The sequence below is a fragment of the Chenopodium quinoa genome, unplaced genomic scaffold (assembly GCF_001683475.1).
Source record: "Chenopodium quinoa cultivar QQ74 unplaced genomic scaffold, ASM168347v1, whole genome shotgun sequence".
Lineage (NCBI taxonomy): Eukaryota > Viridiplantae > Streptophyta > Magnoliopsida > Caryophyllales > Amaranthaceae > Chenopodium > Chenopodium quinoa.
The window spans coordinates 463,024-479,422 of NW_018745470.1; the positions used below are offsets into that span (position 1 = coordinate 463,024).

At 33.1% G+C, this 16,399-nt stretch overlaps 1 long non-coding RNA gene across 4 annotated transcripts; it reads left to right on the forward strand.

Annotated features, from left to right (window-relative positions):
* Window positions 1–1,946: 1,946 nt before the first annotated feature.
* On the forward strand, window positions 1,947–5,446 carry LOC110715033. Of its 4 annotated transcripts, none has more exons than XR_002510189.1 (7): window positions 1,947–2,246; window positions 2,350–2,492; window positions 3,102–3,216; window positions 3,433–3,497; window positions 3,989–4,026; window positions 4,115–4,198; window positions 5,279–5,446. It is a non-coding gene; the product is annotated as an uncharacterized LOC110715033 (long non-coding RNA). The 4 variants fall into 4 exon arrangements; XR_002510188.1 differs by having other exon boundaries at window positions 1,948–2,246; window positions 4,115–4,193; XR_002510190.1 differs by lacking the exon at window positions 5,279–5,446 and having other exon boundaries at window positions 1,951–2,246; window positions 2,371–2,492; window positions 4,115–4,574.
* The last annotated feature ends 10,953 nt before the right edge of the window (window positions 5,447–16,399 follow it).

The window sequence follows — 16,399 nt, forward strand, 5'->3', positions numbered from 1 at the left end:
TGAAACAATCCTCTTCCGCTATGTGACCATCTTCCACGTCTAAGGGAACATGGTCGAAGACAACTTCGCTTGAAATCACCTTTAATTGTTTGTGACAACTCTCCATAATCTAGGGAACGCCACCTTACTGTTTTGATGTTCACTCGTCTCTGAACAAAGAGCTTTTTTTTTGTGGATATGTTCATGCGCCTCTGAACAAAAGAGCTTGATGATATGTCCACGCGTCTCTGAACAAAGAGCTTGATAATAGGATGCCCACGCGTCTCTGAGCAAAAGAGCTTGAATGATATGCCCACGCGTCTCTGAACAAAAGAGCTTGAATGATATGCCCACGCGTCTCTGGAGCAAAGAGCTTTTATGATATGTCCATGCGTCTCTGAACAAAGAGCTTTTGATTGATATGCCCACGCGTCTCTAGAAGAAAAGAGCTTTGAAAATAGGATGCTCACGCGTCTCTGAACAATAGAGCTTAAATAATTTGTCCATGCGTCTTTGAACAATAGAGCTTGAATAATATGTCCACGCGTCTCTGAACAATAGAGCTTGAATAATATGTCCACGAGTCTTTGAACAAAAGAGCTTGAAAGATATGTCCACGCGTCTCTGAACAATAGAGCTTGAATAATATGTCCACGCGTCTCTGAACAATAGAGCTTGAATAATATGTCCATTCGTCTCTGAACAAAAGAGTTTCGATACTTAAACGTTTGTTGCGATAATATTCTGAAGAAAAATTTCCGAAGACCAACGCTTGTCGATCTCTAAAGCTCGCTTGAACTTTGCTTCCGCTATGCCAATACATCGGCGGTTTGCTGCTTGTGAACCATTATGTCCGTGATAAGCCAACGCTTAGGTGCTTTAAGCTAAGTGAGATGATCTTTCATCAGGTCGATCACTTATTGTGACTGTAATCAAACCGACTACTTAATCACGTCAAATTGCTTATAGGGGCTAACTAGCGTACCAAGGAACCCGAATTTGCTGTATGAGGTCGAAATCACCTTTCTGAGAGGCTTCGAGCTCTGTCGCTGCTGAAATATCTCTGGCGCCAAGAATGGACTTTGTCGCCAGACACTGGGATTTAGCGCGCAGGCGCTAAAAACTGTTGCCAGACGCTAGATGTTTTCGTCTGGCGTTGGGGTAGGGTCTTCCCTATTCTGCTGCACCTGTATTTATTTTTTACTATGTAACTTTGCTAATCTCTTTAATCATCTTAGGGTTGACCTATTTCTTGACTCATTAACTTGACATGACTCAAGGTATAAACTTGACTCACTGTGATTGACAGGAGGATAAAATCGTATTTTTCCTCAAAAAATTTTCTTTGATTCTAATTAAAACTCTTAAAAGTCAACAGAAGTCAATTTATCAATGCTAATTGAATTAGGAATGAAAAGAACATTCTAGAAGAATCTAGAAGACTAAAACCATTCCTAATTGCATTAGGAATGATAAATCTATATTAGGCCCTCCCCTAGATCATTGGGCCGCATATAAGACTCAAACCGGGCCCAATTCAGTAAATTGGCCATAACTTCCTCAATATTCATCGAAATTGGGCTTATAATATATCGTTGGAAAGCTCTTGTCAAGACCCATCCAACTACACTACTAGTGGACCCATATCATGGACCAACTAAACTGGATTGGCTATTCTCTTAAAATAAGTTTTCAAAAATAGAGAGAAGAGAAAAGAAATTAAAACTATCTGAACACTAAACTTTCCACACTTTCACTTCATTAGATTATCACTAGTAGAAAAAAACAAAAAGGCACCGCTCAATGGCCACTGGTTTTCAAAAACCGGTGGCTTAAAAAATGGGCGGGATTATATATATTTAAATTGCCACCGGTTCAATCCGAACCGGTGGCATAAATGGTAAAAGGCCACCGGTTTTGAACCGGTGGTTTTGTTAAAAAAAAAAGGCGCCTCATCTCCACTTCTCTCTTCTCGTACTCTCTCCTTTGTTTTCTCTCTCTTCTTAATTTTTCCGTCTCCTCTCTTTTCTCTTTGCTCAAACCCTCCTTTCTCTCTCTACACTTGCCTCCTCTTGCTCCATCTACCGCCGCCCCATCTACCGCCACTCCACTCTTTCTTTCTTTCACTTCTCTCTTGGCAGCATTACTGGGGAATTCAGGATTTGAGGATGACGGCGGTGGTGAATGTTGTCGCCACCATCGTAATTGACGGTCTTTTTATTTACCGGTGCCAGATCTTTGCAGATGTGGTGGAATTCTTCACAAAGGTATGTGCTCTTCGATTTGAGATCTTGGGTTTCTGATTTTTATTTACTTTTTTTGTGATTAATGATGAAAAATTGAAATGAATTGGGCGTTTGATTGAATTAGTTGGGGTTATGTTGTGATGAGGTTGATGAACATGTTGTTCTCTTCACGGCGCCAAGGTGATTATGGTGATGGTGGTCGCGATCCGCCAGCCTACTCCATCTCTCTATCTCTTCTTGAGTCCTCTGCTTAAATCCGAGAATAAGGTACTTGTATTTGTAATTTTTTCGATTGTTTTCGATTTGTTTTTTTTTGCTGAATTGTGTTTTTAGGGTTAGGATCTGGTTCAGATCGGGCTTCAATTTACTAAAATTCTGATTTTTTTTTGGTTTGAATTGATTTGGAATTGATTAGGTTGTTGTGTTAATGTTTGACAGACATGTTTCGATTTTTTATGGCCTTTTTCTGGGTGTTTTTGAGTGTCTAGTGGGTTTTTTTGGGGGTATTTACAGCTGATAATATGAATTTTGATTTTGATTTCGATTTCATTGAGTTATAAGGTTATATTTTGGATTTTGTGATGTGGTTGTTGTGTTTGGGTTTGAGTTTGTATGTGATGTTTGATTTTGAGTTCGATTTTGTCCCTTTTGTTAGCTAATAATAGTAAGTTACATGAATGGGATTAAATTGGAATCAGGAGTAAAGGGGATTATGGGTTTGATTGGGTTTTAGTTGCTGGATCTGATCCAGGAGGAGTTATGGTCTGTTATGTTTTGAGATCAAAGATTGAATTTGTGGATGTTGTTTAACTGTTTGTAGTTTAATCTTTGATTTGTTTTGATGCTTATATATTTTTGCTTTCTGGGTGATTGTAGAAAACGAAGGGAAAGATGAAAGTGTGTCTCAACCGAGTTTCACTGAGTTCAAATTGGACGAGATAAGAGCTGCTGCTTCTGGGTTTTCTTATTAATTACTGTTCATATATTTAAGGTCTTATTTCTTGTCCACACCATATACATAAAGGGTTCAAATGTTCAAATTGGTGTTAAGGTTATAAATTACTGCTCATGTTAATTTTATTTTAGATGGATTTTCGTAAAGGATTGAATTAGAATTAGATTTTACTTTTTTTTTTAATTTTTTTTATTATTGTTATTATGATTTGATTGAGTATCTATTAAATTATTGAATGATTGGTGTTTTAAGGTTGGAATTTGCGAGCTTCCATTTCATCCAATTAGTTCGGAGGTTATTGGAGGAGTTGGTGGAATGTAAGTTTTTATTTAACCTTTTAATGTAATTTCATTTTTAAATATGTGATATCTGATATGATTTAGATTATTGTTGCTTTTTGTTTAGCATTTGATTTGGTGCAACTGTGATCTTGTTTGTTGAAATTGTAATAGTTTTGGTGTTTCGAATTGGAAGTGCTTGTTTGGTAACTATCATTTTTGTTTGTATTGTGATATTTGTAAGTGCATATTTTGTGAATTCTAAGTGCAGTTCTTTTATTATTGCCTGATCTGTTTTTTTTTTTTTTTTTTTTTTTTTTTTTTTTTGTGATTTGTTTCATAAGTGTATATCTATGCTTCACCTATTGTGGAGATTGAGTCCATAGTAATTAAAAATATCATAGTGTTTTTTTATTCAATTAGTTGTTGAAGAGTTTAAGTAGAGAAAGAAAATAGATTCTATCACTAATCTTACATTTATTTGGTGCTATTCTTATTGGTCTCTTTTTCTGTGTTTTTCTTCTTTGCAGGAAAAGTAATTTCCGAGACGTGTGCTTAATAAGGACAGGTTTAGTTTCAATTTTGTTTCTTAATTTTTTTTCATTGTTAATTTGTGATTGCAATTTCTGATTGTTCTGGTGCATCTGTTGCTGCAGCTGCTGCCTCGCAGGGTGCTGCTTCTGTGTTGCTGCTGTATCTGTGCTACCATGTTGCTGCTGCTTCTGTCTTTTTCTTGTAATGTATCAATGATTCTTTTCCAACAGCATATATAGAGTTTTTAATTTTGCTATGGCCATGTGATCAGATATTTCCTTATTTATTGTGATTGAAGGTTGGTAGTATAATAACTATGTGCACAGTCAACACGTTATGCTATATCGATGTCTCTGATCTCTCTGTCACATTCCTCTTTGCCTTGTCATACTAGGTAATGACAAGGCAAAACATGGTTTTTATCTTCTAATAGGCATAATGGAAGTGAGTGACTCTAGGTTTCATGGTGTAGAACTTGTTATCACACATAATTTGTAGTTTTTTGAAGTTATCCAAAGTTGCTTTCTTTGGAGTTTGCCAAGGAAATAGCTAAATATATGGCCAAAAACATATTCGAATGCACATTGGTGACATATGAGTTGTAGCCTAAACCTCTTAACTTGACTGGAATGTTTTTTGTAGGAGACATCTGAGAAAGAGAATGTTACTATTTAGAGATATTTAGATTATGCATATAGTAGTCTCTCCAAATATTTGAGAGTGTTTCTCACTGTAAAGAATTCCAATTTGGTTCCATTTATCTTATGTTCTCTTGCTAAGATACATACGAGTATAAAAGAGGAAGGCATTATTAAGAAAAGGAGGCTTTTGGGGAAATTGGAGTTCCAGAGTGCCACATATCTTGTGGAACCTTTCTTATGTACCTACCTGTTTTGACATGGAAATACGTGTGAACAGTTCAACTTAAGGTGTGCTTGATCATATTAATGGGGAATTAATTATCTTGCTAACCCATGTTGCTTATTATTCCACAACTATCGAAATATATCTGTATGGTGGTATGACCATATGCTTTTAATACAAACGTAATGGTTTTTATATAAAACATGGTCCAGCAGATGTTATGATGTGGACATTATTGGATTGATTAGTAGACATTTGTTGAAGGGTATTAGTTCTTGTTGCCATCTCTGATTAGCTAATTTAAAGATTATTATCTTGGTCCCATCCCACATTATTTCTCAAGAATATTACAGGTTTAGTTTCAATTTTGTTTTTTATTCATTGTTAATATCTAATTGCAATTTCTGATTGTTTTGGTGCAGCTACTGCCTCGTAAGGCTGCAGCTACTGTTGTATCTGTGCTGCCGTGTTACTGCTGCTTCTGTGTTGTAGCTGCTTCTGTGCTGCCGTGTAACTTTGTATTTTATTTTATTTTATTTTTGGACGAAAATTGTAATATTACAGCATCTTTTTTTATAAAAATATGTAAGTTTATATATATATTAGTGTTTATACATCAATTTAAGTGAAAAAAATGCAAAAAAAATAAAATAAAAATTTGTCATTAAAGGCACCGGTTTTGAGCAAAAACCGGTGCCAATAACCCTTACAAAAAAAAAAGCGGGAAGGGATTTTCCACCGGTTAACCGGTGGCAATACTAGTTTTTGCCACCGGTTTTGAACCGGTGGCCTTGAGTCTGTTTATTGCCACCCCCCAAATCCCCACCAGTTCAAAACCGGTGGCATAGGGGGGTTTTGAACCGGTGACCAAATGATATTTTCTACTAGTGTATGATTCGACGTGAAAGATACTCATCACTGGGTTTGGTTTTGGGGAGACAAATGAGTGTCTACAATAATTAATAATTGATAATTGATAATTAATAGTTCATAATTCATAATTGATAATTCATAATTAATAAATGATAATTGATAATTGATAATTATAATTAATAATTGATAATTGATAATTAATAGTTCATAATTCATAATTGATAATTCATAATTAATAAATGATAATTGATAATTGATAATTATAATTAATAATTGATAATTAATAATTAATAATTAATAATTAATAATTAATAATTAATAATTAATAATTAATAATTAATAATTAATAATTAATAATTAATAATTAATAATTAATAATTAATAATTAATAATTAATAATTAATAATTAATAATTAATAATTAATAATTAATAATTAATAATTAATAATTAATAATTAATAATTAATAATTAATAATTAATAATTAATAATTAATAATTAATAATTAATAATTAATAATTAATAATTAATAATTAATAATTAATAATTAATAATTAATAATTAATAATTAATAATTAATAATTAATATGTGTTCATGGCGATATGGAAAAGTCGAGTGTATGTAGTTGTGTGGTTGTGGTCGTAGTTTCTATAGCAAAGAGATGAATATGTGCATCGCGTTCGTGGGAATAGCATCATCCAAGTCGAGGTCCAAGTCGTGGTCATGATGAAGAAAGTCGAAGAGGTCGTGACTATGCAAGAAGTCAAATGTCGTAGTTAAAGCCATGTTTGTCGTGGGGCTATGAATGTTTGTGTCGAGTTCAAGGTCATGTTCAAGTCAAAGTCGAGAGTTTTTTTGTTGTGTTCAAGTCGTGTTTGCCTGTTCATGGTTGCGCTTATGTAATTTGTATCTTGGTAGTCCGTAGTCGAGTTCAGTAAGTTTGAATCAAGGGGGTGTGTTGGTTGATTAATTCAAACTTAGTTGGAGTATTTTTAGGAATATTGTTTTTAGTGTTTTTGGTTATGTACATAGTGGAGTAATGTTACTATGTTAGTGGGATAATGATCCTAAATTATAGGACCCATTAGTTAGGTTTTTCATTTTATTTAAATGCATTATGTAAGTTGATTTCACTGTGTGAATATATCGAATTATCAGTTTTTATCTCTCTCTTTAGTTTCAACATTTATTTTGTCCAATATAAAAGCTCATAGATCTTATCTATTTATTTTTTAAACAAAGTCTAATGTTTCAATAACCTTGACATTGGTATAAGTATACAAAATAATGGTGTAGCTAGGTACCGTATTATATATAGTATTGAATTAGTATTGCAATTTTTTACAACGATCTTGCTAACGAGCGTCTCGGGGCGTTAGATAAGGATAAATTATATTGGTTGAAATGGTATTAACTTAGAAATTCATGACAAAATCACGCGTCGTTCGGTGTAATAAATGTTAATTTTACTCTAATATTTGCACTTTAATTCTCTTATTTAACGCCCCGGAAGCGCTCATTAGCTTTTGCCTTTTTTTACAATATACCCTGTAAAATTAGTATTGGACAAGACTACTTCATCTAGTTAATGATTAGCTGTGTTGCTTTGTAAAAGCATTTATTGTAAAAGCATTTATGGTGAGGAAACATCAGGACAAAGCTAACCAGAAGCATTTATTGTAAATTTTGTCAGCCTCGCGCCTTACTTTTATGAATTTCAGTACGTAAGCCATTGACTTGAAAGCCAGTGGAGCTTGTTGAAGGCGTGTAATCGGAGTATTAATAGAATAATAGTTTTACCAAAATAAGTTTTCAAAAAAAAAAAACAAAAAGTAGTGGATATGAGAAACAATAAATAATAAAAAAAAATATGAACACAGATTATGTGAGGAAAGAGATATAATAATAAAAAAATAATAATGAAAGAAGAAACAATATAGTGATGTACTTTACAAAAATAGCATATTAGAAATGTGATGCACATAACAAATAAACCGAGGGAGTATTCATACATACATCAGTAAAACAAAAAATTATTGATGTAATTTACAAACGATTTGAGTTTAGCTAAGTTTCAGCTTGTTCGAGCTGAGTTTGATAAGTATTATTTGTGTTCGAACTATCTCGAGCTTGAAAATACTCGTTTGCATATTTTACCGACCTTCTTTGTTAGCTTAACAAACGAGTTTTGATAGAGCTTTTACCGACCTTGTTTGCGAGTAATTCACGAATGTATCGACTTATTTACACCCCTAGATGTAAAAATCAAAATTAATGACAAGATGAGGAAGAATCATGATTATAAGATGAAAGAGAAGAATTAGGAAAGTCAGTGGGATCGGTCAAATAGTAGACCTGCCAACGGATTTGGGTCTATGTATGGCGGGTGGTGGGAGCGGGATTATGGAGATGAAAATCATACCCTCCATAGGCAGGTAGGGTGGTTCTTAAGTTGTAGATGCCCCAAAATATGCCCCACTCCGCCTTAGGGCCTGTTCTCATTAACTGAGATAAGGTGAACTGAAATGAACTGAACTTAGTTGAGTTGAACTGAATTGAATATTTTATGAGAGAATTACATCCCAAAAGTTGTTATAAATTGCAAATTGCAACCTAATTCAATATTTTCAACGGTTTGCGTGTAGAAAAATGTTCGGTTAAGGTTTTAACGGTCATTTTAGGCCCTAAGGAACCAAATTGAGCTCGGAATTGGCAAAAAATTATTTAAGGGATAGATATTTACAATTTTTCTATACATATTAATATTGAAGTGTTAACTAAATAAGTTTTTGAAAAAAAAAAATCCACATCTTATTAGTCATGTAGCTTAAGCATATGTAAAATAAACGTAACATTAGGCCTGTTTTGACTTACTCAACTGAGTTGAGCTGAATTGAAGAGAACTGAATTGATTGGAGCTGAACTGAATTGAAATGAATTGTTTATGAAACAAGAAAACTAGTAACTGAACTGATTGGAGTTACATTGAACTGAAATTAAACTGAAGAGAACAAACCCTTAAGATTAAAATTTTATTTCATACTTTTTTTTTTTGGAAACAATTTTAATTCATACTATTAAAATAACAAAAAGTAAAGCCAAAATGCAAGAAAAAAATGGAATTAAAAAAAAAAGTGCAACATAATGTAGTATACTTCGTATAAAATCAAGGGGGTGGGCCTTGCTAAGATTCTTCCCAAATATGGAAACATTTTTGACAAATTACAATGCTTCCAAAATCTGTTAGCCCTCGCTAAGATCGTGCGTGTAATGAATAGCCCAAATGCTTTCCTTAAAAGTATCCATACTAATATATTAATAGGCATTACTAAGAACGTCTTTGTGCCAAGTAGACCACGCCATATAAGGGGATTTGAACACCCAACCTTTTATAAGAAAGAGAGATATTAACCATTTAAGCCAATCATAAGCTATGCTATAAAAATGAAAATAGATGTATATAATTGATAATCACAAGGTCTAATTAAAGTAGCAACCGGTACAACGCTCGGACTACACACTAGTTTGGTTTTTATTTGTTCGTAAGGAGTTGGGGAGTCCTATCGAGTCGGAATCTCTCACAGGATTTGATTCCACAACCTCTTAATAGTGAGATATAAAGTTTACTTTGTACTCCCTTCGTTTTTCATACTTGCTCCACTTTTCCTTTGCGATCGTTTGTAAATACTTGCTTCATTTCTTTATTTGGAAACCTTTTCAATAATTAATTCATATCTCTATACTAGTGGACCCAACATAAATCATATTTTATTAATTTCATATCCACTCTCCTCCAATTCTCTAAACTACCACTACTACATAAACGAGCAAATGCAACCCCTAAAAACCGTTACAATAGGACAAAAACCCGTTGCTATAGACCTATTGCAACAGTTAAAGGACCGTAGCATTTGCGGCCATTGCATTAGGTTTAATGCAACGGTTCATTTTACCTGATGCAACGGTCCTATGCCATCAACCATGGACCGTTGCATCAGAGCCTAAAGCAACGGTTAATAAAACCTAATGCAACGGTTCTTTAGAACTCCTACGGACCGTTGTAGCAGACCTAATGCAATGGTCTTTTAGTTCTAGTGCAACACTCATTACTTTCTATAGAACCGCTGCATTATTATTATTATTATTATTATTATTTAATGCATGTAGTAAATAAAATAATTAATAAAACTACAAAGAACAAATAATGTAAACAAAATTATATAACAACCATTTTATTTTTCCTCTAGAAATATGTATATATACATTAAGTAATTTTACATTGATATTTGACTTTGCAAACAATTCCATACCCAAAATATTTATCTAAATAGTTCACAAAATATTTACTAATATATAAACCTATATAAGGAGATTATAAAAACTAATTTTATATGTATCTAATTGTCCAACAATATTGTCACAATAATCCCATCACCATTCTTCCTCCTTGATATACACCATGTTGTTCATCATCATATCACCATGTACCTATATACATAAAACAAACAACTAAATTACATTAGAGAATAAAATCATTTAATCACATCACTCTACATTAAAATAAAAGTTACTTGAATTTCTTATTAGATAAATTTGTTAGAGAAGGTAATTATACATATTTGTCATAGTACAATGATATGTTGATACCAACCAAGCCTATATAATTAATTTAAATATCAAAAAATTAAATAAAACCACAAACCCAAAAATAACACTTAAATTTAGAAACATCCATAAATAATAATATAAAAACTAGATGAGCAAATGAAACAAAATCCCCAAGAGAAAAATAATCTAAAAACATAATTAATAGAAGTAGAAGAATTGAATGAAATAGTAAGGACTTGAAAAGAACTATATATCATGACCAACATAAATTAACTATAAAATAATTAAATACAACAAGGCATTAGCTAAATATTCATTGATTTGTAATAGCTAATTATAAAAAAAAAAATAGCGTGTCAATAATTATAAACAAAAATTAAGTAAAATTGTACTAAAAATATTAATACTTCAAATATGAAAAAATTAAAGAAATAAATTTCACAAAACAAAAACTTACAAAAAAGATATGATAATTGAAAGTATTTGAAGCTTGATGTTGGAAGTTTGGAACTTGAAGAGAGAGAGAGACAAGATAGATATGGAGAGAGAAAGAGAATAGAGGATAAACAATAAGAGTATGTACATGGTAAGAATTTTTTTCAAAAAATAATGATGTCCCGCCAAATAACGATTTCAAATTTTTGATAAAATAATGGGAGCAGGAAACAAGGCGCGTTTTTAAATTTTCACATTTTAGCACCTAGTGCAGCAGTCATTTTTGGACCGTTGCAGTAGCCTAAAATTCCGTTGCATTTGATAGGCTGATGCAACGGTTATGTTAGGAACGTTGCAATAGCTTACAAAAACGTTGCATTAGTTTTATCCGTTGCATTGAACCATTGCATTAGCTATCACCGTTGCATCAGACCGTTGTATTAGCTTTAACCGTTGCATTTGACCATTGCTTTTGCTCGTTTATGTTGTAGTGTACTTTTTACAATTTTTTATTCTTCCACCAACCCCACTGCCTCCATATTTTATTACATTTTTCCAATTTCTCCTAAAACTCCGCGTATGAAGAAATGAAACAATTATTTAAAAACGGAGAGAGTCTATATATATATATATATATATATATATAGCTAATTCTAGTAAATTAGTAGTCACATACTCTTATCACATGTATTCTTATCACATGTATTCATTCTAGCTCCTTTCATCAATTTTTTTGAAGTCTAGATCAACAAAAACATCACAGAACAACGTAACAATCCATCCATAGCTTTATATATCAAATGAGTTATCTTTCTGTTTAGTTCCATCATAAACACAGTAAGGATTGTCTAATTAGAGATTACGGTCTAAGGTAGGGAACGAATTAGATATGTGCTGAGCCTGATCTAAGGGAGACAGGGTTGGGGTTAGCTACCTTGGTAAAGCGGGAAGCTCAGAACGCCGGAGGTTCCATTGTCGACTAAGTTCAGGTATAGGTCAAAACTCTCTAGTTAAATAACTATTATTGCGAAGCATGGTGGACTTTTAACTGTTAAAATAATTTATTTTGATGTATAAGTAGTAGAGTTGTGATAACTAGTACCGTTAAAAGTCATTTAAGTAGTTATCAGATCGAATTATAGTAAAAATCAGTGTATTATTAAAAACTGTTATTTTAAATTAAGGTACTGTTATTAACTTATCAAATACTGTTATTGAGTCATTAAGTACTGTTAATTACCCTAAATAATATATATATATATATATATATATATATATATATATATATATATATATATATATATATATATATATATATATATATATATATATAAAATTCTGACGTCACTTGGTATTGGGCGGGGTATGTAGCCTATACCGGGTAGCGGTCTATCATTCCCCTAGGGATGATAACATGAGTAAGTATAAATCAAGGGTTGTGAGACAAATGGAAGTGTCTCACAACTATTAAAATAACATAAAAGTACAAGGAAGAGAGAGAAAGGAGGAGAGAGATAGGAAGAGTGAAAAAGGTGGTGTGAGCCCTACTAAAACTTTTCAGACATGTATCACGTGCGAAAACGGACAAAAATTATTGGGGACCACTACCACTGAGTTTATATATTGTTCCACTAAAATTCCAGTGGAGCTTCTTGAAGTACCACTGAGACTGTATTTTGTACCACTGAGAGTGTATTTTGTACCACTGAAACTTCAGTGATATTATTTGATAACTCAATTAGACAACTTTAAACTAACGTGTGGAATGCTTATATTACCCTTGTGAGACATGAATTTATTGTCTCACAACCCTCCGTTTATATAATCTCATGACAACGGGTCATACTCGGAGCAGATTATGCAAAATCTCCGACTTCGATTCTACTAGCTAGAAGTCGGAGGTTAAAATTGGCTCCGACTCCGATCGGACTCAACTATCAAGTCTTCGACTCCAACTCCAATCCGACCTGACTCCGAGTTGTTTTAGTTATTCAATATACTTTGAGAAATTGGGCTATTTGGGCCTTGTAATCGACACCCACTGCCATCACGACCCATACTCAAATCCATGATCCATACCCCACACCACCATCGAGGCTACGACCACCCACAAGAATACCACCTATGACCACGCACAACCACCTTGCCTAAAAACCCAAAAAATTAACGACAATTACACAGAAAAGGTAAAAGAAAAAAATACTCGCTCCATTTTTTTTATTTGCATCATTTGCAAGTGCGCAGAGTTTTAGGAGAATGAATTAAGAATGTGAGTGGATGAATAATTTATTGTGGTAAAAGTAATGTGGGGACCATGAAAGTGAAAGTATGTAAGAGAGTAGTGGGACCATGAGATAGAAAAATGATAAATTAATTTGGGTGGGGTTTAAAGTAAGAGAGAGAAATAATAAAATATAGTGTAAAGTTACTATATATAGAAGTGATGCAAATAAAAAAACACCCATAAAAGGAAAGTGATGCAAATAAAAAAACGGAAGGAGTAGTTTAGAATCTAAAAATAAACACCAGAATGAAATGTGTCACTTCCTGGTACTGTTATTTCCCTCTTAAACCACTTTTTTCATCAAATCTTCTTCAAATATATTTACCATATTATTATAATATAACCTTCCTATTTGACAACCATATTTTTAGGGGTTTTTCTAAATGCCACAATAGAATTACTTATGCTGCGGTATTAAATGACCCATCTGCCCTTAGTTGTTTTTTTTTGGCAAATTTGTTATTTGTTTAAGCCCATAAATTTACTAAATGTTTTTTAATTCATAAATTTTACTAATTAAATTAAGTGTATTTTGTTTTTTAATAATTATTAAAAATTAATTAATATAAATTAAAAGGTTTGCTTAAAAAAAATAATTAAATAGTACCCGGTCGCATGCTACATGCGACTATACCGCGGTGTAGTCGCATATAGCATGCAACTATACCGTGGTATAGTTGCATGTAATACGCGACTACACCGCGGTATAGTCGCATGTCGACAACACCGTGGTATAGTCGCATGTTGACTACACCGCGGTATAGTCGCATGTAACTTGCGACTATACCGCAGTGTAGTCGCATATAGCATGCGACCGTGTACAACGGAAATTAAAAAAAAAATCAAACATATACCTAACTCTTCGGCGTCGAAGGTTTGTAGTCCCCACCAAGTGCCTCCGATATGAACGCAGACAGTCGTCATCTAATTTTATTGTACGGGAAGTACAATGTTAGTAGTCAACCGTTGTGGGATCGGTCAAGTTTATTGTTAAGGTTGAGTCGTGGTGGTGGACAGTCAAGGTGGGTGGTGGTATGAATGTGGAGCTAAGGCTTGAGTATGGTCAAGGTAGGACGACAAAGTTAGTAGTTAGTAATGGTTGGATTGTTATGTTATTTTCAAAATAATAAGGGGCATAAAAGTCTTTTAATACTATAGGTTGAGTAATTTTATTATGGCAAATAGCAATTCATAGATCTTATCTATTTATTTTTTAAACAAAGTTTAATGTTTCAGTAACCTTGACACTGATATAAGTATACAAAATAATGGTGTACTGTAGGTACCGTATTATATACGAAGTATTGAATTAGTATTGCAATTTTTTACGACTACAATATAAAATTAGTATTGGACAAGACTTCATCTAGTTAATGATTAGCTGTGTTGCTTTGTAAAAGGTATGGTGAGGAAACATCGGGACAAAGCTAAGTAGAAGCATTCACTGTAAATTTTGTCAGCCTCGCGCCCCTCGCGCCTTACTTTTAATGGTTGCGTGTAATTTGCATTACTATGAATATCAGATTATCAGTACGTAATTCGCCATTGACTTGAAAGGTAGTGGACTTTGTTGAAGGCGTGTAATCGGAGTATCAATGGAGTAATAGTTTTACCAAAAGTAGTTTTCACAAAAATAAATAAATAAAATAATAATAATAATAGATAGAATTTACCAAAAGTCGTGGATGTGAGGAATGAATAGAGATTATGTGGGGAAAGAAATATAAAAAAAATAAAAAATAAAAGAAGAAACAATTACTCCCTCCGTTTTTAAATACTTGCTCCACTTTTCTTTTCCGGCCGTTTTTAAATACTTACTCCATTTCCTTTTTTTGGAAAGCTTTTACAATATTTAATTCATTTCTCACACTTGGTGGCCTAGACCCAACATAATACTCTTTCTTCTCCTATTCTTCTACTAATTTTGCTTTTTACAATTTTTTTATTTTCCCAACTACCCCACCACCTCTATATTTTATTACTTTCTCCAATTTCTCCTAAAACTCCGCGCATGGAGAAATGGAGCAAGTATTTAAAAACGGAGGGAGTATAAAATAGTAATACTACGTATTTAGAAATGTGATGTACATAACAAATAAACAGATGGAGTATTCATACATACATTAGTAAAGAATTATTATTGTAATTTATGGAGGGCTGCAAACGATTCGAGTCGAGCTGAGTTTGATAAGAACTATTCATGTTCGAATTATCTCGAGGTTGAACGAGTTTTTAAAAATCTTGTTGAAGCTTGGGTCGTTAATAATTTGGCTTGTTCGAGCTTTATTCACGAACATACTCGTTTGCATTTGAGTATAAATTGGTTTAAATCGGGCTGGATTTATTACACTAGCCCTAATTTATCATGAAAAATGATTTCTTTCAAGTTCTAAGGCATCCATTTTATAGGAAAAGGGAATTACAGAGTTTTATGCCTATATATGATGAAATTATTAATATTTCTAATAAATATGTATGAGTAAAAGATATATAAATTCATCGAGTTTTATTTGGGTGTGAATGAAAAAACTTATAAATTAAATGAGCTTAAACGAGTTGTTCATGAACATTATTGAGTCGAACATGATATTGTTTGAGCTTTGTTCATCTATTTGACGAGCTTAAGACTTTTATTCAAGCTTGTTTGTTAATTTAACATACGAGTTTTGATCGAGCTTTTATTGACCTTATTCGCGAGTAGTTCACGAACGTATCGAATCATTTACACCCCTAGATGTAAAAATCCATATTAATGACAAGATGAGGAAGAATCATGATTATAAGATGAAAGGGAAGCATTAGGGAAGTTAGTGGGATACTGGGATGGGTCAAATAGTAGACCTACCTTGACGGATTTGGGTCTATGTATGGTGGGTGATGGGAGCGGGATTATGGAGATGAAAATCATACCCTCCATAGGTAGGTAGGGTGGTTCTTAAGTTGTACATGCCCCAAAATACGGTCGTGGTGTATATGGCCTGTTCTGATTTACTGAATAGAGCTGAACTGAACTGAATGAAAATGAATTGTTCATGAGAGAAGAAAATTAATAACTGAATTGATTGGAGGTAGAGTGAATTTAAATTAAGCTGATAAACTACTAAAATTCGACTAAATTGCGACCGCCTCAAACGGTCGCAAAAAATAGCAAAACGGTCGCAAAACATCATTGCGACCGTCAACGGTCGTAACATGGCGGTCGCTATTCTTTTGGTCGCAAAAAAACAAAATTACGACCGTTTGACGGTCGCAGATTTTTTGCGACCGTTTTTTACTATTTTCAACGACCGTTAAGAAAACGGTCGCAAATATAATAATTGCAACCGCTTTATAAAAAGGACGC